Below are 23916 nucleotides of genomic sequence, written 5' to 3'. Positions count from 1 at the left end.
GACTGGAGAGTGTTATACAATGCACCACCTATACCTTTTGAGGTCAGACTTTTCATGAGTTTTTGACGGTTTATCATATCAAAAGCTTTGGAAAAATCTACAAAGAGGCAATAAAGGCGACCCCTGGCTCTTGATAAATATTTTTGCACTAAACCTTGGAGAGTGAATATATGGTCAACTGTCGAATAGCCCTGTCGGTATCCGGCCTGTGCCTCTTCGTATTGTTCTGTTGCCTCTGACCATTTCTTTAATCTGTTATTCAGCACCGCTGTGTATAGTTTGCCCAGATTATCTAAGAGCGTTATCGGTCTGTAGTTGTTTGGGTCTCATTTTGATCCTTTTTTGAAAACTGGTGTAATCAGGCCTTTACACCAAGACTTTGGGAAATAACCGGTGCTGAATACAGTATTAAAAAGGGAGGTAATAACAGGTACCAACATTGTGTCGTAGACGCGGTGGCAGACAGACAGTATTAAATATTCTTGTGAGATGGTGTTCAGATAATGTAGTCTACCACCGATCAGCAGTTAATATTCGCTATGGGATGAAATCGGTACGGGTTAATTAGCTCGCCATATTAACTTGGTTTCTTCCCTCCCCCTTCTTCTTCTTCTTCAACAATATGAAGAGTAGGGTTCTGCGAAGTATATCTGGATAAAAGTATTTCCTGTTTAGTGTAAGTGGGTATACAAAATGAGTAAAGGGCGCCATTCTGCCCTGACTACTTAACGCTACGGCGTTTTTTGTAAACAATACAGGCGACATCGAGTCAATGATCAACGCCGCCACACTTAGAAAGCAGGACTTATAAAGGAGGTATAAGAAGGCTTTCTCAATATTTCTGTGAAATAGATTGGTCGTCTACACGTACACATTTATCAATCGATGTAGCTATGATGACGTGACTCCAAAAAAATGAAATGGGGTTTAACGTCCTACTGTTCTGCTCCGAACTGGGCTAATGAAGACGGGGACACGCCATACAGTGTGCCATGAGGGAAATTTTAATCCTTAGAAATTCCAGATTGCCAAGGGATCTCTTACGTGCACGATTAGACAACTGCACTTGCCAGGCCCTACTCCTGCACCACTGACAAGGGGAAAACAATTACCTAATAAGATATATTAATATACGACTAATGTCACGTTACTGATTCAATGAAACACCCTATATTTTATTTTTATTGCAATAGTCTAAGTTTTTAGAAATCATTTTATTTCATTTTAATCCAATACTCGAGAAATCAGGAACAGAATATCAATCCCATACAATGATGAGATTTTCCTGGGCGTCTTATTTCCCCCTTGAGAGTTTGCGTATATTTATGAAACAAGCTCTGTTTACTTTCAATGACATTGATTTGTATTAATTTATTATACGTAAATATTACAAATTATTATACAATTCTAATATTAGTTACTGATAAAACTATTTCTCAACATCTAACCTACCTCTACAATTTTGGGGAATCAAATTATCTGTTGACAAAATAGATTTTTTAAAAAAAATAAAAAAATAAAAAAACGTACAGATGGCTACTCATAACTTCAAACAGTAAAATCCCACCATAGGGAGTATACAAATACATAACATAAATAAAATTCACTGCAAAGACCAACATCGGTTTATGAAGGTTGATTATCTTTGAGCAAATTATTCTGTGAACGGACAATTACATTGATGAATGAAAAACACGGCGAAGTCTGTCGAAACTAAAATACAGATAATGCAGGATAAATATTTGAACAAAAAGAATACGAATCTTTAGTTTTAGTAGAGGTATACATTTTGTATATGCTATTACAGTGGTTTTTAGTCACACATTGATATCATATATAATAAATTAAATTATGATATTTAGCCGGGGCGTGTATAAGACCAAATGGTATATTAACAGTCAATTGCGATAACTGTTTATAAGACCGACGTAAGTTGCATTATTCTTGTTTACGGGTTTACTCTGTGAATATCAACAATATTCAATATTAAAAGAAGGTTATGGGAAAGTTTATTTAAAATAAAATAACTTGTTATATATAAAATGAATATTAACATCATAAATACATTTTGAATATTTACGGTGTCCTTTCGCATCAATATTTTACAATAAGAAATTACAGCGACAGCTAATTAAGTTAGTGTAATGTGCTAATATAAAATAGTTAAATACAAAAACAAAGACACTGGTTGTTGATTGTTTTTCTATATTTAAAGGCGCCAAATCTACTGTGACTCTTCATATCAACATTTACAATAAACAAATAAGTGACCGCTTCGTAAGAGTATGGTAATCAAAAATACTTAAAACAAGGACCCTGGTTTGTATTTCGGTAGGCCAGATCTACTGGCCTTTTCGATTCAAAATTTAAAACAAAAAATACAGAGAAAGCTTAGTAAGATAGTTAAGTATGGTGATAAAACATAGTTAAATACAATCCCAAGGACAGGGCGCCAAATACGGTGGTTATTATTGACTAATAGCGGCATGAAGAAGTTTAACATTTCCTTGATGTTCTCCAATTAATATGACGTCATTTTTCTGGTGATGTTCTACTAATTTTTCTATAGATTCAAAAGTCTGAAAACAGAAATATATTTATTATTTTATTTACAATATAGTTAATATTTATATAAGAAGATTTCGGCAGACACAGATACATTTAAAGAGAGCCAGTCTATCTTCTTGTGGGTCATCTTTACTTACAGAAGTTGGAGACGGCTTGCCGGAGATTATGAGGCAATGATCCGCAAATCATAGATCTATCTATATGTAACTAGTGGATAACTGGATATAGTACCAGGGTCGTCGACATAACCACGTGGAATTCCTCCGAGCACTTCTGTTTAATCTGCCATTCCTAATGCGACCTAATAAATTAAAAGTCAGACATAAGGCGATTGTTTTGAGAGAACGTTAAATCCTGGATACAATCGTGTCACTTAAGGAAAAGGTATTTGTGTATATCATATGTGCAATAGCCGATTCCCACACATTCATTAAAATATAAATTCGTAACGTATTTTAATAATCAGTATTGTATACAGTTTTTGCAGAATCAAATGCATACCATTTCATTATTCTTGAATTCCCCAAGGGCAAATTTTTGATCAGATCGGTGTCTGATCTTTAGATTCCGTACTCTGTTTTCATAAAGCACACAAAGTGTATACGGGTGGCTTTTACTCGTGGGTTTATTGCTTCCACTGTTTCTAATCAGGAAAGTACCGTCCTAAAATAAATAAGAAAAATGATTTAAACTAACCTGTAAAAATTGCCTATATTCTTTTTTTTCACGAACAAAAGTAAGCATAGTCAAATTGTATATTGAAATACAAGGAATTACCAATGATGATAACAAGTGCATTACAGTGACGATATCAGTGATATAATTACAGTGACGATATCGAGTGATAGCATTACCGTTACGATACCAGGTGATATCATTACCTTGACGATATCATAAGTGATATCATTAAAGTCGAATGATATCATTACAGTAACGATAACAAGTGATATCATTACAGTGACGATATCATAAGTGATATCATTAAAGTCGAATGATCATTACAGTGACGATATCAAGTGATATCATTACAGTGGCGATATCACTACATTCACGATATCAAGCGATGGCATTACAGTGCCATTACAGTATCATATAAAATGATATTACAGTGAAGGTATCACGAGATATCATTAGAGTGACGATATCAAGTGATATCATTACAGTAACGATATTAAGTCATATCATTACAGTGACATTAAGTCATATCATTACAGGGATGCGATCATTACAGTGATGATAGCATGTGATGCCATTACAGTAGCGTATGAGATTACAGTGACGATATAAAGCGATGATATTCAGTGATAGCATTACAACGACGCAATCGCGCGATATAAATAAAGGGATAAATCACGCGTTATCATTTCAGGTTTGAAAATGCCACCCGTGAAATATCTATCCTGTTTGTGAATAACCAGATAGTATCATATATACGTGGACAATAGTCCATTTATTTTCTTAATCTATCCCAAGATCATTTTCCACTCATTGGTCCTAAATTATACTACATATACAACATAACACACGTGTATACATGATTTCTGTTAGCTACGTAGGTACTGTGTAATCACAAACAGTTGCATCTATAGTCAATTAAACCACGGTGTTAATATGTAAATGTGCATAAATGTTAGTATTTTGTCCATCACTATACAATGACATCATTTATGAATAGGCCCAAAGACGAGTAAGCAGTACTTTAAAATGTTATTAAACCAGTGTTGAAATTAGTTTGTGTCGGCATACCTGGCCTTTTATCTCCTCGCCGTTTACTGTACTGTGAAACAAAGTAGTGCAGTATTATGGTTCTGCTTGTGGATATATATATAGGTACACATATGTTTTAAAATAGAACTGACCTTGTTTATTTTTTGTATTCTAGCATTTGATGTATTTCGGCCTATATTAAAGTGATACCATGGAAATCCAACCAGTGGATCAGATACACATTCATCATATACGTCTTTTGAATCATCATCGTCAGATGTATTTACTTCCTTCATAAAAAAAAACATAAATTATAAGAATGTCGCCATTGAGAAATTAACATATACTGATATACTATTGGAATTCCTGCATTAAAAAAGAATAATAACATTTTAAATAACAAGAATTCCTTGATTAAAACACAAATCAAGTGATAAATTATTATAAGAATGAAGACAGAAGAATATTTAATATAAACTTATAAATGATAAGAACTACTTCATTAAAAACCAAAATTAACAGATGGATTAATGTATGTATTCCTTCATTTAGAAATTAACACTATTCCTTTATTTAGAAATTAAAATTATTCCTTCATTTAGAAATTATCATTATTCCTTCATTTAGAAATTAACATTATTCCTTTATTTAGAAATTAACATTATTCCTTTAGAAATTATCATTATTCCTTTATTTAGAAATTAACAGTATTCCTTCATTTAAAAATTAACATTATTCCCTCATTTATAAATTAGCATTATTTCTTCATTTAGAAATTAACATTATTCCTTCATTTAGAAATTAACATTATTTATTCATTTAGAAATTAACATTATTCCTTCATTTAGAAATTAACATTCACTGATTATACGAATGTCATCATCGAGAATTTAACATAAATCCATCAAATATAAGAATATTTTTAAAAGAATGTCTATAAATAAAAATAAAATAATAAATTATATAAGAAGGGTGAATCATGATATTAAATTAAAAAATTCAATCTAATGTTTTTTGGGGTTTTATATTTTTCTTCAATTTAAATCCAAATATATAAATGTATTTAATACTGATCTTTAATAAAGTCGGCAGGAAATACAGTTTTGATATGCAATTGGTAACTTTCCTAACGTGTTTGCCCTTACTGTATAATGCCCATGATAAAACAAAGTATTTAACAGGAGCCCCAAGCTTCAAGGATCTTTATCACCAAACGACCAACTGTGCTTAGAAGGCTTATAGAAATGTTAAGAATATGAATGACTTAAACACGTTACACCTCTTTAATTGGATGTAAGAGTATTTACTAAAGATATTCTATGTTCTAAGTCTATTTTCGAGAAGTCGAAATTGTGGGCACGAGAACACGAAAATCCGAGAAATACTCAAAGGTGAGAAGTCAATGGCTAGAGTACGAGAAATCGAGGTTTGATGATCTCGATTTCTCTCCCTCGAGATTAGCAAATGGCCACAATAGGCTTCCATAATATTGCGATCCAGCACCTACGTCCGTCGGTCCAGAACTTCGTGTATGCATTCTACACTCTAAAATGCAAAGCGATCCTTATCTATATTGGTAAAATACTTTTTCACCAAGAAACGATCGAACGTAGGGAAATTTGCTTGTCATCACTCTACAGGCTACGGTTTTCATAGATTCCTTTAAATTTTATTTTGGGAGCCACGGTGACTCAGTGGGTAGGACGTTGGCTTGCTAACCTGGAGGTCCCATGTTCGATCCCTGCGTTGGCCGAAAAATTTATTCGGGATTTTCCGACGTGGTTCGACCTTGTCAGGTGGTGTAGAACGGAGGGTCTGGCAAGGGACAACGTATAGTCGTTCGGATGGGACGAAACACCGAGGTCCCGTGCACGTAAAAGAACCCTTAACAGTTGGAATTCGGAAATAAGAGAAGACCGAGGCACCGCTGTCCGGGAAAAAGTTTCCTCATAGCACACTGCATGGCGTATGCCCGTCTTCATTAGCTCGGTAGGAGCAGAACAGTAGAATATTAAACCTAGTTCCATTTTATCTCTATTAGGATAGGCTTGATCCTGTATGGATTAAGTGTTGGGTGTGGGTGGTATTTGGGATGTTTCTATTTATAAAGGTTAAGGTTAAGAATGTGGGTTGATTTGGAGTTTTATTTTATTGTAAGCATGTTGGTTTTAATGTTTTATACAATCGTATCCTTCGTGGTGTTATGTGTATATTTTCTGTTATATATGACTTTTTTATATATTAATCTGTATAACCATTCTACGCACAGATAACTATCTAGTGTATTCAAGGGGGGCTAACTGTACGTTTGGTAAGACAATAACAAAATTTTAGACCCGCATTTCCTTGTGAGTGTATATGTCGTCACTCTCTCCGTCGGTCAGCCCATTAGTCAACAATTGAGGCATTTTTTAACAATTTTCTTTTCTTCAATTTTACTGTAAAGCATTGAGGTCATGAGAGGGCTAACCCTGTCGAATATCAGTGTTTCGAGATCACTCGTGGACGGGTTGCCTCCCTTTGTTATAAAGATGGTGAACACGTTAAAGGCTACAGTTTTAACGATTATTTTTTTTAATTTGTGGTCATGAAATTGTTAAACCTTCTGTTCCAGAGTTACCCCACAACCCCTTCTCGAAAACCTCGTGACTGCGATAGAGGCTATAGTATTTAACAAATTGTTTTCAAATGTTGTTTACAGTTTGGATAGAGTTAATGAATTGTCATTTTTTTCTGCCATTTGGTCTCTTTAACTAAAATTTTTAGGGTAGCTTTGAACCCTTAGTGGATAACGAGAAATATGCATAACTCTTCAAATAGTATTGGTATTATTATTAAACTGTGGGAATTTCCTAACTAATTCACAGTGGACGAGGAGTACACAAATCATCAACTACAACACGAGGTAACGATATATGGTTGTAATTCTTTAAGAAACTATAGTCCAGATATATTCTAGTAAACGAAAGCCAAACTGACGAATTCTGTGTGATACAGATACCTTATCCCAATTTCATGGTATTAACTAAAGTTGTATGATAACTATTCCAAAACGACCAGTTTTAAGCGTATTTGTGTCAGGTTACCAATCTTGCCGGGACAGCGGTGCTAGGACTATTCGTATATCGAATTTCAACGGCCAAGGGATAATTTACATGCACGCCAATGTGTGCACCGGACCTCGGTTTTTCGTACCATTCGAACGACTAGACAGTTGCAATACTGACAAGGGTAAACTAGTCGGAAAATCCCCATAAAATTTCTTAGCCAACACCTGGAACGAACCCGCGGCCTCCAGACTAGCAAACCAGGTTCCGATCCATGGCATAGCCCGAAAAGAATATATCTTTTTTCAAGCCTGGCTCCATCTTTTCAACTTTTCAGCGTTAGAACATATGGGCCTGACAAAGTGTTTCGAGTGGGACTTTCTTGTTTACTGTTTAATTGTTGATAATTAGGTTATCCTCATTTATGAGGTACCTTATTGATAACAGGTAACCTTTATACATGTGGCACCTATTTGATAATTAAGATACCCATATTTATGAGGTACCTTGTTGATGATTAGGCTACCCTTATCTATATAAGACATAGGCTACCCTACGATCAAGTACGGGGTCACACAAGGGTCGATCCTAGGTCCCCTAGTGATCTCCCACTCAATATTAAATCAAATCAGGTAGATTTGTTCACACAAAGATATTATATCCATCGCCAATAATCTCGAAATTGATCTTCACTTGGTTGCTAAATGATGTGAAAAACAATGGAAAACAAAATCAATGCTGGTTGTATCCAAACAAAAACAATAGAAATCAGAACAACCTGCATTTATCACATTGGAACGGTTATTACCGCTAAATTACTTGGAACTCAAATTGGCCTAGACCTGAATTGGCAAACAAATATCACAAATGTCTAAAAAAATAAATAAGATAAAAGATCATTTACCTTACGAGACAAGAATTTTATTTTATAATAGTTATATGCTACCGATATTTGACTATTGCTTTGTTGTATGGGGAAATGCTACCAGAAGTAAATTAGATATTTCTTTAAAACTACAAAAGAGGGCACCAAGAAGTATCATTGGTGCACCAATTGGAACTCCAACTCCACCGCTTTGGAAGGTGTGGCGTATATTGTTTATTATCGTAACAATTGTACTGGACAATCGAGAATAAGTCTCGATTATACATTCTATCGTTACATTTTTAAATATCGCGGGCGCTCTAGTCCATTTACATCTCTGTCATCCGATGGTCTAGAGAGGTGATGATCCATGTTGTCGTTACATTTTTAAATCTTTAGGGCATTCTAATCCATCTACATTTCTGTCAACCGATGGTCTAGAGAGTTTATTATATTCTTGTTATGTTAACACGTGTCTAAATAATAATGTATATAACATTTGAAGTCAAAATAACGACGTGCAATAGACAGATGTAAATCTTACATAATACATCTTTAAAGGAGCTCGAACTGTTTTAATTGATGTCAAAATAAAGCAATGAATTGGGTTGATCTAATGTTAATATGTGATGGGGCGAGGATTAAATATTTGTTTCAGAGGATTACTAACTTTAATTAAATTTTTGACTTACTGAGTCGACATTGGCTGCTGCTGTATGCGGTGTTGTTTTCGTGGTATCATCCCCCACATCAAACTCATCATAATATTCCTAAATAATGTCAATAACATGTACATATATGTGATTGAAAACAGTTTCAGCTACGGGGGTTAAATCTATGGGCGTTAACTGGTAGTTATATGAACTAACGGGTTAAGATTCGGGTCAGTAAACTCGTGGCTGAAATGCTCTTTCAATAATACAAGGATTCTATATATATGAAAACGAACATAGTGTTAATTAGTTATCAGCAAGCTAACTCATAAATAAGAGCAGACTAAATATAAGCAAGGTACCTCATAAATAAAGGTATCCATGGTTATCATCAAGGTACCTCATAAATAGGTGTATCCTAATTATCAGCAAGGTTCCCCATAAATAAACGTATCCATGGCTATCATCAAGGTGGCTCAAAGATATGGGTATCCTTACTATCAGCAAGATACCCCATCAATAAGGTAAGTCTAATTATCAGCAAGATACCTCATAAATAAGGATATAGCCTAATTATCAGCAAGGTACCTCATCAATAAGGATAGCCTAATTATCAGCAAGATACCTCATAAATAAGGATAGTCTAATTATCAGCAAGGTACCTCATTAATAAGGATAGCCTAATTATCAGCAAGGTACCTCATCAATAAGGATATAGCCTAATTATCAGCAAGGTACTTCATAACTAAGGGATTAAATAGTTATCTATGGAAGACCAAACATCTCTTTATTCAGTGTTCTTAGCTCTTAGTTCTTAATTCATGGTCCTTTAAATGATGGATAATGGCCGAAGACGGTCCATTATGTAAATAAAAGGAACAACTGAGGGCGTTAGCCCCGAAGTTGTTTTTTTTTGTATTTACATAATGGACAGTCTGAGGCTATTATCAAACTTAAAACATAACACCATAGAGATACAAATAATGGATAGTTTTCTAAAACAACAAGTCATAAAATAATGGATATATTCTTAAAACAACATGCACATACTCAAATCATACAATGCAAGCATACACACAGGCAGTCCAAAATATTCGAAATGGAGACGACATGTTTATAACACAGTCGAAAACAAATATTAATAATGAGAATATATGTGATAAGCATTTGGATACTGATTACATTGGTAATGTACTCGATATGGAAGATAATAGTTGTAAAAATTGTGATGTTCTTGAAATGGGGGAATAATAGCCGTCAAAGTTGTGATGGAAAGGCTGCTCACGAGAATGATTTAGATATTGATAATATTCTTAGTACTGTGGTTAATATGGAGGGTACTAGCCGTCCAAATCTTGATTTTAAATTAAATATATACTCTGATATAAGTGACAGGACACAGGATCGAAGGCATAAACCAATTCACGAAATTCAAACTCAACTGTCATTATGGTGTAACGGTGATAAAAATTGTGAACTGTATAGGTTCCACAGGCTCGAAACACGTTTTTTTTGTTCAATCAGTGGTCATAATCCAGGAAATTACGGTCCGATATGCGCCAATATCGCAAGGAATCGAGATCTTTGGGTTATAAACACACATGTTCAGTTTCATCAAAATGGGCTAATAATTGTGACCTCTAGTGTGTACAGTCAGGGGCCATAATCCATGAAGTTATGTGGGCGTATAAAAACGTATCATCGATCTAGTGCCGTACGTACTATTAAACGGACAAGTGATATATAACGGACGGATTTAAGTGGAATTCTTTATGTAGACAAACACGCGCAATCAACATTCGGTCATGTATGGACAGTTTTATAAATAATAGACGATTGTTTAAGAAAAGCGTACATTATCCTATATACTGGTTAAAAACATCAAAGGGTGACGTCATATCTATGTTTTAATTCTTATTTCTTCATTTGTTGTGGTATTCATCGAACCGGAACATTATGACGACATGAACCGAAATCAACCTGGCATACAATAAGTCACCATACAATAAGTCACCATACAATAAAGGAGAATTAAGCAAGCATATATACAATAAGAAAATCGCTCGATGACCGTGACATTAGTGAAATCACGTGCGTGTTATGTTTCTATATATATATATATATATTGGTTAATCTGATTTAGCATTAAATAAAATAAATTGAAAGTAGTCTATTTTAGTAATTAGGTTATTTTTTGATAGCCCATTGGGGGCTAGTGGAAATATACAAATCCTTACACCAAAATACATACTATAACTATACTCATTTGGGACTAATAGAAAAATACAAACCTCGTATGATTGACCGGATGGAATAATCGGGTTTACATAATCCTGTTTATATGAATGAACATTGCATTAATGAATGAATGAATGATTGAATGAACATTGTATTTATGAATATTGCTTGAATGCAAATAGAAAAAGAACTTTTATAAATCGAGAGAGGAAGACTTGAAATGAAATAGTAATAAAGTAAACCTTGTGCTGTTTAAGATCGTGTTATCCGAGAATATCACCTAACCTATCATATTTATTATTGCTGTGGGACACGAATCTGTCAGTTGAAGACCTCACCTGGTCTATATACAGTCAAGATGCACAGCGGGTTTTAAACATACACACAGATAGATAAAAACAAACCCACGTCCCAGTTCCTGCTTTTAAAACAAAAGTTATATCAATCTGATTAAAACAAAGGTCCTATTTCGTTTCGTTTTTTTTATAGTTCTGTATTTTAATCAGATTGAAGTTATGTTTACCCCCGTATCTGGTTGTGGTGATGGTGGAGGCGAGGGTGGTGGTGGACGACCATATCGACGAAGTACTGGGGGATTTTTTCCTGGCTGAAAGTATATATGTACAAGATTATACAATACATCACATTAACGCACAACACATCCTGCCTCGTACACTAGTTCTTTTTAATGGATCTCGGAGCTATAGTTGTTGAGAGGTAGCAATTGGAGAGACCCTATTTCGTTTCGTTTTTTACAGTTCAAAATTTCTTTACTGCACTAGGATCTGAAAGAGTTGTTATATAACCCGCGTTCTGGATGATGTGAGAGATTAGCCAATGAAACGGTCTATTACGGTGAGTTTGTGGCGTAAAAGAACCTGTGACACCTTGAAGTTTGATATAAGAGATGTCCCTCAACTCACATTGTAACAATTGGAAAGTCACATAGTCAAATTCTTCAAACGTACAAATTTTATCAGTAGACCCTGTGCTGTGTGAACTGTTCAACTAAATCTGGAAATGATATCAAGTTTTCTACAAGCAGGCAAGAGTGTGAATACCCTGCTTCGAGTATTGTTTTACGTTTGTAGTATTAAAGATACATTATGTAAGATTTAGATAAAGAGCAGGACGTTCAAAAAGTATATAATGCAAAATACATATATTGAAAATTTCATTCAAATTCCTTTATTCTGAGCACAGTTATCACTGTTTGTAGTTTTGAAAAGATATGCGCATTGGTTGCAATTGTTTATTATCGTAACTACTGTACTGGTATATCCGTTTCTTAGCCTCGCTTATCCATTTTTAAATTAAATCATTAAATGACCGAATCTTTCTAATTTAGTTAAACTCTCGAGCATCCAATGTCTTGCCATGTTGATAAATGTATAATTAATAATTTATATAACATTTAAGGCCTAAAGAAAGAACTGCAATATCTTTAAGTCATAATATAGTTAATTCTTGATCTCCAAGTAACGTTGGCATGCTGTCAATGGCGTAATTTACTTGGGTATCATTATTGGTTTTTGTGACTTACAAAGTCAATACAACGTGTTAAGTGTATTACAAAGTTAATACAGATATTAAAGGTAGTCGCCTAACACTTCCGGATCCCTGTACTCCCCACCCCTACACCCAATACATGCATCACTTCAAATGTCCAGTATATACTGGACAACTAAATAAGAAGTCCATAAATGGTAGATATACTTACTACTGGCGGTAACGGCATTTTTAAGTCTTTCTTGGATGGGCCGTTGCTGAAATGAAAATGTTTTTTTTTAAACTATACTATTCAAAAAAAGTAGGGGATATTTGATTTTTAAGTGTTATTAAAGTCACCTAATGAAACTGACGAAGAAACAAATGACAAAATGAAATGAAGTTCACATTCATCGATTTATTCCAAATGATCGTTAGACTAAGTAAGGCACAGACTGACCATTATAAGGGTAAAATGATACCCGGGGTCAAACAGCAAAGTTACCACAGCATCACAACCAAGTCAGTAACGGGTAAATCTTCCTCTGTTTGTCAAACAAGCATTGATCCGACGTGGCATACTCCTAATGAGACGTCTAAGGTCATTTTGGTCCAGATTGTCCCATTCCTGTTGCAACGCAGCAGCAAGTTCTTGGACATTGGCAGGACGTTGTTGACGTTGACGTAACCTCTGTCCAAGCATGTCCCAGACATGCTCGATGGGGGAGAGGTCGGGACTCAGTGCTGGCCAAGGTAATGTGGTGATGTTATGTTGTTGGAGGTAACGTGTAACGATCCTGGCCCTGTGACATCTTGCGTTGTCATCCTGGAAGATGAAACGGCGGCCATGACGTCGTGCGAACGGCACAACATGGACTGCCAAGATGTTGTCCCGGTAGTACTGGCCTGTAACACGCCCTGCAACAACATGTAAAGTCGTTCTTCCAGCAACAGTGATGCCTCCCCACACCATAACAGAACCACCCCCAAATCGATCATGTCTGATGATGTTAACGTCTTGGAAGCGCTCGTTTCGACGACGCCACACCCTCCTACGTCTGTCCAAAAAATCAACAGTGAACCTTGACTCATCTGAAAACATCACATTGCTCCAGCGTCGATTATCCCAGTGTTGACGATCCCTACACCAACGACGTCTTGCCTGAATGTGATGATCTCTCAAACAAGGGATCACGCGAGGACGTCGGGCGCGAAGGTGACCCCTATGCAGTCGATTCCGAATCGTCTGGCCACTCACTCTCACACCAGTGTCTGTTTGAAGACGAGCGCTGATCTGATTTGCTGTGATGACACGATTTCTCAAGGCCAAGGTACGGATAAATCGATCCTGGGCTTGAGTTGTCGCCCTTGGTCGACCTGAGCGTGGTCTGTCCTGTACAGATTGTGTATCACGGTATCTGGACCATAGCCTGCTTATGACAGACTGAGAAACATTCATCGTCTGCGCCACAACCGCCTGTGTTGTGCCGATCTGTAGCATGCCAAGGGCACGTAACCTTTCATTTTGGGTAAGCCGACGCATATCAAAATTTGTTTTCTGGTCACTAAAACAATTAAACTGATGTTTCCACCCTGGAATTCAATGCCACAATGACTGTAACATTCAAAGTCAGAGTCGTGCAAATCTTGGGTTGGACCCCCATGATGATCCCAAGCATCACCTGCATTCCGTGCGGTAGCTATTGGTGCGTTTGGGCGTCACATGTAACTGGAAATGTTTCTTCTGTTAGGTTCTATAGTGACTTTTTTCGTAGTCATTTGCATATTTTAGTATTATGCCCCCAAAATCAAATATCCCCTACTTTTTTTGAATAGTATAAATGAGAGACAGAAATTAGCTAAAACTTGCAATATGCGTACTTTATTACGGAACTAAAAACTGAAGTATTATTTTTTTCTTATTGTATAAATCGGACTAACATAACAGTGTTTTCCTATTGTACTAATTCCTCATCATTCATTTATTTCATAATGCATTTAGAATTGAAAGTGGCATCATAGTAAAATATGCCAAAGATATTCGAATAATTTAACAACTATTCATATACATTTTCTCCAAAAAACAATCTGCTTAAAATCGGATGGCAATCTAGTTTCGTTTTGTTTTTAGTTATTTATTTATTTAATCTATTGTACTGCATTGACATGTGGAAAAAATTTTTGAAGGTGGTGTTCGGGTCACGTGATCTTATTTGCTAATCAAAGTATATGTAGTGATATACAAGACTTCATTATTGGCGAGAATTTATGAGAATGTACTATAATAATTAGTGGCTTGACTCCATAATTCAAGTTGACTATTCACACGCGCGTTAAAGGACAATATTGGTGCCAGGCATTATCACATATGTGATAGAGCTGGTTAAACACATTCCAAATATAATTTTATCTCAGAGATCATTGCTACGATAGCTGGGTAATACAGTTTTTCTGAATCGGAAGTGACGAACGCCAAAGGAAAACAAGAGTCGCCTCTCTAAATAACTGATTGGTGTGACGAATGATAACGGATATACTTGGAAAATACATGCTGGTATATTACACATTTTCAATGGTAACCACTCATTGTTCACGTGATTTTGAATCTGTGGCTCCTGTATTGATCCGATGCCAATTGTTCCGGAATAGGGTGGAGCGTTTCACTACTGATTTGTAACTTAACCCTAATTTTATACATAAGCTGAACATCAAATCTTGTGAATTACCATTTCACAAACATAATTCATTGAATGTAATTACTGATCAACACACCTACAAGTTTAAATATATTAACTAAAAATGCCAATTCAGGGTAGTTTTGTGAATTATACTTTGTGTTTATTTACAAAGGGAGTGTATATGTTTGGTTTTTCGAATAAAACCGAGGTCTCCCCGATCAGGCAAGTCAAGTACGATCGCCATGAAACTTGCTATGCGTGTTCCTTAACATCCATCAATACATTTTTTTTATTTTATCCTTTAGGAAGGGGATAAGAGAGGGGGAGAGGGCGGGGGTAACTATAGACGTACGAGCCAGGAGGCGGAGGCGGTAGTCGCCCCCGCTAACTGTCGGAAAATCTGATTTCTCTGACAGACGGGTGAAGTGAAAAAAACTAATATATCATCTCGTACCAGGAATTTGTACTGAATTGACCATGGATTAAGATATTAGGACACGGTAAGCTCCGCGCCTACGTGTAACAGAGTGATTTATACCTGAAGTTGACGTTTATATTATGTTCGTTATTTATTTTTAATAAGTAACCTGGTGTGACAAAACTGAGGCCTGTTTCACGAAATTTTAACTAAGATAAAATCCAAATTTTAGTAATTTGATTGGATAATATTAGACTTAGCCAATCAAAATTGAAGTATCTACTAAAATTTGGATTTTATGTTTAGTTAAAATTTCGTGAAACAGGACCCTGATCTATAACTGAAGTTGACGTTTAAACTCTCGACAACTTCTGTAAAGACACGTTCTTAATAATCATCTAGTTTATTCAAGATGTTCTTTAACAAGCTACACATGATCCGCGTGTAACACTAGACTGAATTTCAAAGAGAATGTATTATTGGTCAGTTCATTATACCTTGACCTGACAATGACTTTCAAAGAAATATGCAGTTTAATTACAAACACCATAATTGATAATAAACAATACCATATATGATTATCACTCTTGTCCACCTCAGCTAATTGTTAGAGGCTTTATAAGCAGACGTTTACTGACAGCAAGTCAGACTTGGAATAGAGCTTCCCCAGAATATGTCTATTTCATGTTCTCAATAAATGTTTTATACATTATGCTGTTATTCTGTTATCTGTAAGAAAGTGTTACATACGGCGTTCGCTAAAAACCGGATATGCCGTCTATAAATGGGAATAGCTTTGGGCATATCAGTTCTGCCCCCTAACATTAAACGGGCCCGTACGCATATTTTCCCATGTACACATTGGCGTGCATGTAAAAGAACCCTTCGCAGTTGGAATTCAAAATTTCCTTCGTAGCACACAGTTTGGCGCGAGCTCGTCTTCATCAGCACAGTCAGTGCAGAAAAGTAGGACGTTAAGCCCTCTCTCGTTTCATTTTCAAAAGACTCCAGGCAACTCTATCATATTTCCACTGATAAAATTACTTCTATTTTGTCACGTGGTTGTTAAACAGACGAAGCAACTATGACACACATTGACAGTTCGCTCACGTGAACAATGAAGAGGCTTTTGGTATAGATACATTTTGTATGCAGTGTCATTTTACAATAACATTTAAAGTAGCCAAGTCTCTAACTCAGTACCATCCAAAGTCTTCGACATTGAAAACACAAATTATTTGTTAATTTAAATCAACATTGATGTTGTGATCTTTACCGGGAATCTGATATCCAATATTTAAGACAAAATAAACATTTTACCATTGGTACAAGAATCGTGTACCATAATGCGTTTCAGCGCCATTTGTAAAAAGGGACTCGAGGAACGAGGGTAGACATATTCCACAAGTCATGCCAAACAGTGACGGCATAATCTTATCTGGAGAGCGTGCACAATAAATATTAGAGGTGTAGACTGGAATAACCAGATGCTAGAGATTGCCACTTGATTGAGACTTCTGGCGTATTTCGCCGAACATACCTGATTAGAATTTGCAGTAAAAACGATGGAATGTAAAACAGTTTATATGCATTCATAATACATTATATATGCGTTGCGACCCATTTGTGTCAGTTTATAGGTCCAAAATATTAGCGATTTAGCTACTTTAAAGACAACGTTATCCGCCATACATTTTGTAAATGAAATGAAATAAAATGGGCTTTTACGCCTTGCATCAACCGGGATAATGAAGAAGGGCGATATTTTGTATTATCTTAAGATCGAACTGGTCAAGAATCGACATTAGTACATAGTTCTTGACATGAACGACTAGACATTGCCAAAGCTTAGCTAAAAGTCCCCTCAGCATGAATCGAACTATTCTAGTTATAAAATCGTGCGGGGGGTTGGATGGCTGAATGGTTAGCGTGCGCGCGCTGTATCACAAAGTCTGTCATTGAGTCGACTGGCGTGGTTTCGAATCCCCGGTTGTACGTGACAAGGAGTAGGGTCGCCTGTCCAACCTCGTGGGTTTTCTCCGGGTCCTCCGGTTTCCTCCCACTGCTAAAGACCCCTACGCGCAAGCGAATTATGTGATAGAATACATAACTCTTATTTATTAAAAGATATTTTAATACTGAATAACATATTTACAGGTACATAACAACATCATTTGGTTGGGTAAAGTTACGTCTAGCTATAGCTGCTTCCCCTCGGCCTCACAGGACCCCTCTGCCCGGTGTCGAGGGCAGACCCTCTCCCGAGGTCCGGGAGACCTCTCAGCCTCTACGGTTCTCGCTTGTCCCTCCTTTGTACTTCCCTGCCTGCTTGTAAACTAGGCTTTTTATATCGGTTAAGGCACGCCATAGTTAATACCATTCGTAATCAGAACAATGAAAAGTTATTATTAAGATTCACACATCTTAGCTCAAGACAAAAGGTGTCAATACGTGTTAAGCCTGAATCTTATACCATATAGACACTCCGAGTATACATGTTTGTACAATCCATTAAATCTTACATAATATTATTTCAACAACCTACACCTGATATAGATTAAATCTTACAATTAATCTGTCACTTAATATATGTCTAAAATTGAGTTACAAATGAAATATGAATTAAGAATACAATATTGAAATTTAGATCCCAAATGATATTGTATTACAATTATTGAAATAACATTAAACCATATGTTAGTCCCGAATGACCTAGTTTGTGTCGAGTGGACGTTAAACCCCATTTCTCTCTATATATATAAAATCGTGCGTCCGGATTCTAAAGAAAAATGAATCCCTAGATAATATTATATATTACAACACTATGAGTACCCACGGTGGCTTGGTAGGTATGTCACTGGCTCGCTAATCAGGGTGTTCCCTGGTGAGGGATTACAGTTTAGCGTATGTGCAGTTAAGAGTAATCCCACGCCGTTATAGACGCGGTGTGCATTGACTCACCGAGAGAGGATTACCCCTTACGGGTGGATATTCTTACGGCCAAATCGGTTTCTACAATATAAATATCTAACTAGAATTACAGTATTACCATCAGTGTAGGATGTCAGGGTTTCTTTCAATAAAAACTTGTTGGGGTTTTTTTTCAAATCTTCTAAAATACAAATAGATTCGACGATCTTTATCATTATTACCGTCAACAATTATTTGGCCCAATATGACTAGTATGGTGGCCTATCGTTATCATTCATGATTTAACAAAATTTCTTTAAAAAAACCTAAATAAAATGAAATGAAAGTGAAAAACAAAGTCAAAATCAAAAGTAGATTAAAAGCAAAAAGTTAAATCAAAACTAAAAATTAAATTAAAAGCAAAAAGTTAAATCAAAACTAAAAATTAAATCAAAAGGAAAAATAAAAATAAAAGTAAAACCAAATCCAAAATGTAAATTAAAATCAAAACACAAATGAAAACTAAAATCATTTTTAAAAGTAATTTAAAATATAAAACAAAAGTAAGAGTAAAAAGCAAAATAAACATATTTGTCGGCCTATCGCTATCATTCAACTTTTTTTCACGCAAAAGTAAAATAAAAAAATTTCGGTCGGCCTATCGCTATCATTGAACGTCCTTGACCCCAATCGATAACAGTCGGCTATTTCCGACCGATTCGACTCGACGGTTTGTTATCCTGCGGTACAAATAAAACTGAATCAGTACAGTATTTTCTTATGGAATGCGAAAAGTAAAAAGATTTGCGAAAACAATATATATATCCAACCGTAAACATTACTGATCAAACCTTTTAATTTAATAACCTCTTCAATCCATCAAGCATCATAGCCCCGAGTGTTGCAGAATTTGGGATTTATATGTCTACATAATATTATATTACTCGTATCTATTTTATGCGCGCATGTTGTTTTTTTGTCCGGTTTTAATATTCTATATATGTATGTATGTATGGTTTGTATTGTCTGTCTGTAAATTGATGCCCGCGTATAACTTTTTCATCTTTACATATTGTGATTTATATGTCGACATAATATTATATTACTCGTATCTATTTTATGCGCTTATGTTGTTTTTTTTGTCCGGTTTTTATTTTCTATATATGTATATGTATATTTTATGTATGGTTTGTATTGTCTGTCTGTAAATTGATGCCCGCGTATAACTTTTTCATCTTTACATATTGGGGGGGGGGGGGGCGAATGGTTAGCACGTGCGTGCTGTATCATAAAATCTGTCATTGAGTCAACTGGCGTGGTTTCGAATCCCCGGTTGTACGTGACAAGGAGTAGGGTCGCCTGTTCAACTTCGTTGGTTTTCTCCGGGTCCTCCGGTTTCCTCCCACTGCTAAAGACCCCTACGCGCAAGCGAATTATGGAAATAAAATTGAATCATATGTTAGTCCCGAAATGACCTAGTTTGTGTCGAGTGGACGTTAAACCCCATTTCTCTCTCTCTCTCTCTCTCTCTCTCTCTCTCTCTTTACATATTGTATATGACAGTCCTAAAAGGGCGTTCCGATGCAATCAAATTCTATTTTGTTCTTTTCTATTCTATATACACATTTACATATTCGTAGACGTTACTGATTAAGCGTTGCACATCCCTCTACACTACCGCCGCCTTTAGATGGGTGGCCCTCGAGAGGCAGCTATACCCAACGTTAGGTTGTTGCTACGAGTTTTTTCGGAGAGAAGAAGCACTCCAACGCCCACGTTGGGCAAACAATGTGACACGATACCCCGTCAAGAACCGAACCCGCTAATCCAGACAGCTGAAAGTTTGACGTCATATTCTTATATCGAATTCCAAGTGCCTGGGGATCTTTAACGTGCATGCCAATTTGAACACGGGGCCTTGGGGTTTTCGTCCCATCCGAACATCGGATATTGATATCATCGCTACAGTAACATTGCATAACCCGTGGTTTGTCTCTGTTAACTCCCAAACTCAAAGCCCAGCTTAAACAGGGCCGGTCCCTGGGCCAGACTGTCATCGCGGGTGCCCTACCGCTACGAAAAGATTATTTTATATCCTTCTGAATGACACGCATGTCCTTTTGAATGGCACGCATGCGCAACACACAATTAAACGGTCTGCAATGCAAGAAGAAATTACATAATATCTGATCAAAGAGGAAATCTATTGAGTTTCGAATGGCATATAGGCGCGGAATTGACATAGCTCGAGAGTTAACAGAGAAACCCACGGGTTATGCAATGTGACTGTAGCGATGATATCAATATCCGATATTCCGATGGGACAATCGCTCGGATGGGACAAAAAACCAAAGTCCCGTGTTCACATTGGCATGCACGTTAAAGATCCCCAGGCAGTTAGATTTCGATATAAGAGTAGGCCGCAATGCCGCTGTCCGGGCAGCACAATTTCCCTTTGACCGACAACCTAACCATGGGTAAAGCTGCGTCTCGGGATGTAGAGGGATGTGCAACGCTTAATCAGTAACGTTTACCATTACACTAACGAATGGGGATCACGTGGCTAAGTGGGTAAGGTGCTGGCTCGCTAGCCTGGAGGTCGGGTGATCGATCTCTGCATTGGCCGAGAAAGTTCATCCAGATTTTCCGGCGTGGTTCCCCCTTGGCAGTTGGATTTCGATATAAGAATAGGCGATAGTGCCGCTGCCCTGGCAAAATTTCCCTCATAGCACACTGTATGGCGTATGCCCGTCTTCATTAGCCCAGCATAGGAGCAGAACAGTAGGACGTTAAATCCCATTTCATTTCATTTCACACTAACGAATATGTAAATGTGTATATAGAATAGAAAAGAACAAAAAAGAATTTGATTGCATCGGAACGCCCTTTTAGGGCTGTCATAATATACAATATGTAAAGATGAAAAAGTTATACGCGGGCATCAATTTACAGACAGACAATACAAACCATACATACAATATACATATATGGAATATAAAAACCGGACAAAAAAACAACATGCGCGCATAAAATAGATACGAGTAATATAATATTATGTAGACATATAAATCACAAATTCTGCAACACTGATCGGGACAATGATGCTTGATGGATTGAAGAGATTATTAAAATAAAAGGTTTGATCAGTAATGTTTACGGTTGGATATATATATTGTTTTCGCAAATCTTTTTACTTTTCGCATTCCATAAGAAAATACTGTTCTGATTCAGTTTTATTTGTACCGCGGGAGAACAAACCGTCGAGTCGAAGCGGTCGGAAATAGCCGACGGTTACCGATTGGGGTCAAGGACGTCCAATGATAGCGATAGGCTGACCAAAACTTTTTATTTTACTTTTGCGTGAAAAAAAGTTGAATGATAGCGATAGGCCGACAAATATGTTTATTTTGCTTTTTACTTTTACTTTTGTTTTACATTTTAAATCACTTTTAAAAATGATTTTAGTTTTCATTTGTGTTTTGATTTTAATTTACATTTTGGTTTTACTTTTATTTTTATTTTTATTTTTGCCTTTGATTTAAGTTTTAGTTTTGATTTAACTTTTGATTTTGGTTGAACTTTTGCTTTTAATTTAATTTTGATTTTGACTTTGTTTTTCATTTTCATTTCATTTCTTTTAGGTTTTTAAAGAACTTTTGTAAAATCCTGAATGATAACGATAGGCCACCATAGACAAGAGAGCAATTCATGTTTCTAAGACAATGGCACTTCCGCTTTCAAATTTTACTGCCTATGAAACTAGGTTTATACCAACGTAAGTACACATAAAATCACAAAACCCCAAAATAAAGATTAAATATAGAATTTTTCACTACGCAAAGTAGGCCGACACCATTTTCAGATTTAAGTCCCATGGTTTGAATGACAAACGTTTTGTATTTGAGTAATTAAACACTATTGGCTTTATTGGGAAGTTGTTAAAATTTTAATATAAGAACTAACAAATTAACAACAATAACAGTGATAGAGAGATGTACAAAAAAATCTGGAAAAACGCAATATTAAGCCGAAAACAATAAATCACAATCAAAGTCAAGCACTTGAAACGTAAAACCCAAAAGCCAGCATAAAGAAAAATTCCTTTTAAAAAAAACCAAAACAATATTAAACCGAAAACAATATATCACAATCGAAGTCAAGCACTTAAATAGGTAAATCCGAAAGCCAATATTTGATCAGCAATTATTTTAGCACAAAAATAGACAACAAAACGTTTTAACAAAAAAGATGCTACGAGTAACCATTGGAAAGTGAAGGTCCCCTTTCATGTTATTTTTCATTTATTCAGCACTACAAAATTAACAATAACAATAAGCAAAACATTATCAATTTAATAATAATTTACATAAAATTTCAATAAATACATAGTTCATATAGAAAGGGGGAGAGAGAGAGAGAGAAATGGGTTAAACGTCCACTCAACACAAACTAGGTCATTTCGGGACTAACACATGGTCCAATTTTTATTTCAATAATTCGCTTGCGCGTACAGGTCTTTAGCAGTGGGGGGAAACCGGAGGACCCGAAGAAAACCCACGAGGTTGGACAGGCGACCCTACTCCTTGTCACGTACAACCGGGGAATCGAAACCACACCAGTTGACTCAATGACAGACTTTATGAAACAGCGCGCACGTGCTAACCATTCAGCCATCCACCTCCTCCCCCCTCAACCCATATAGAAAGAAGGTTCAAGGACTTATCAAGTTCCAGATTACAGTGTATATAGGTTACGTATATTGTGACCTATCCTCTGGTTTCCTCCCACTGCTAAATACCCTTACGCGCAAGCAAATTATTGAAATTAAATTGAACCATTTTGTATCTGTGTCGAGTGGACGTTAAACCAGTCCCAGTTTCGCCCCCCTGTGAAACAAATTGTCGACCATAGATATACATTGTCCGTCAATTTTTCAGCACCCTTGAGAACAATTCCCGCCCCTTCGTTGCTCTGAGCTAGTTACGGCCCTGCGTTACTTTCTCTCTCTCTCTCTCTCTCTCTCTCTCTCACTCTCTCCAACCTAACAAAATAGTCACATATTAAAGACAAAATAGTTTGTGTACATAACGATTTACGAACCCTGTTCCACCCCGTTAACTTTTAAGGTTTCGTCATCTGAATATAAAAGTTATTATTATCTTTTGTCAACATAACCTTGCAGATTACATACATCGGAATGTAATGATAGATAACATAAGTAAAGAATATTTAGTGATTTTTACTTACCAATGTGTGAAATCAATCACTTCTCCAAATTGGATGACAGGGATTAGCCCGAAGGGAACAAACAAATTACTTCCTTGATTTGGTTAGTTGTAAACAG

At 36.1% G+C, this 23916-nt stretch overlaps 1 long non-coding RNA gene across 1 annotated transcript; it reads right to left on the bottom strand.

Moving 5' to 3' along the window:
- Positions 1-1262: 1262 nt before the first annotated feature.
- Positions 1263-23916, bottom strand: LOC126816874 (uncharacterized). Its single transcript, XR_007678632.2, has 8 exons — positions 23820-23916; positions 12799-12844; positions 11602-11685; positions 11132-11173; positions 8880-8957; positions 4428-4565; positions 3070-3231; positions 1263-2579 (listed from the first exon to the last, which is right to left on the bottom strand). It is a non-coding gene; the product is annotated as an uncharacterized LOC126816874 (long non-coding RNA).

The sequence above is a fragment of the Patella vulgata genome, chromosome 3 (assembly GCF_932274485.2).
Source record: "Patella vulgata chromosome 3, xgPatVulg1.2, whole genome shotgun sequence".
Classification (NCBI taxonomy): domain Eukaryota; kingdom Metazoa; phylum Mollusca; class Gastropoda; family Patellidae; genus Patella; species Patella vulgata.
This window is presented reverse-complemented; position numbering and strand designations above follow the sequence as displayed.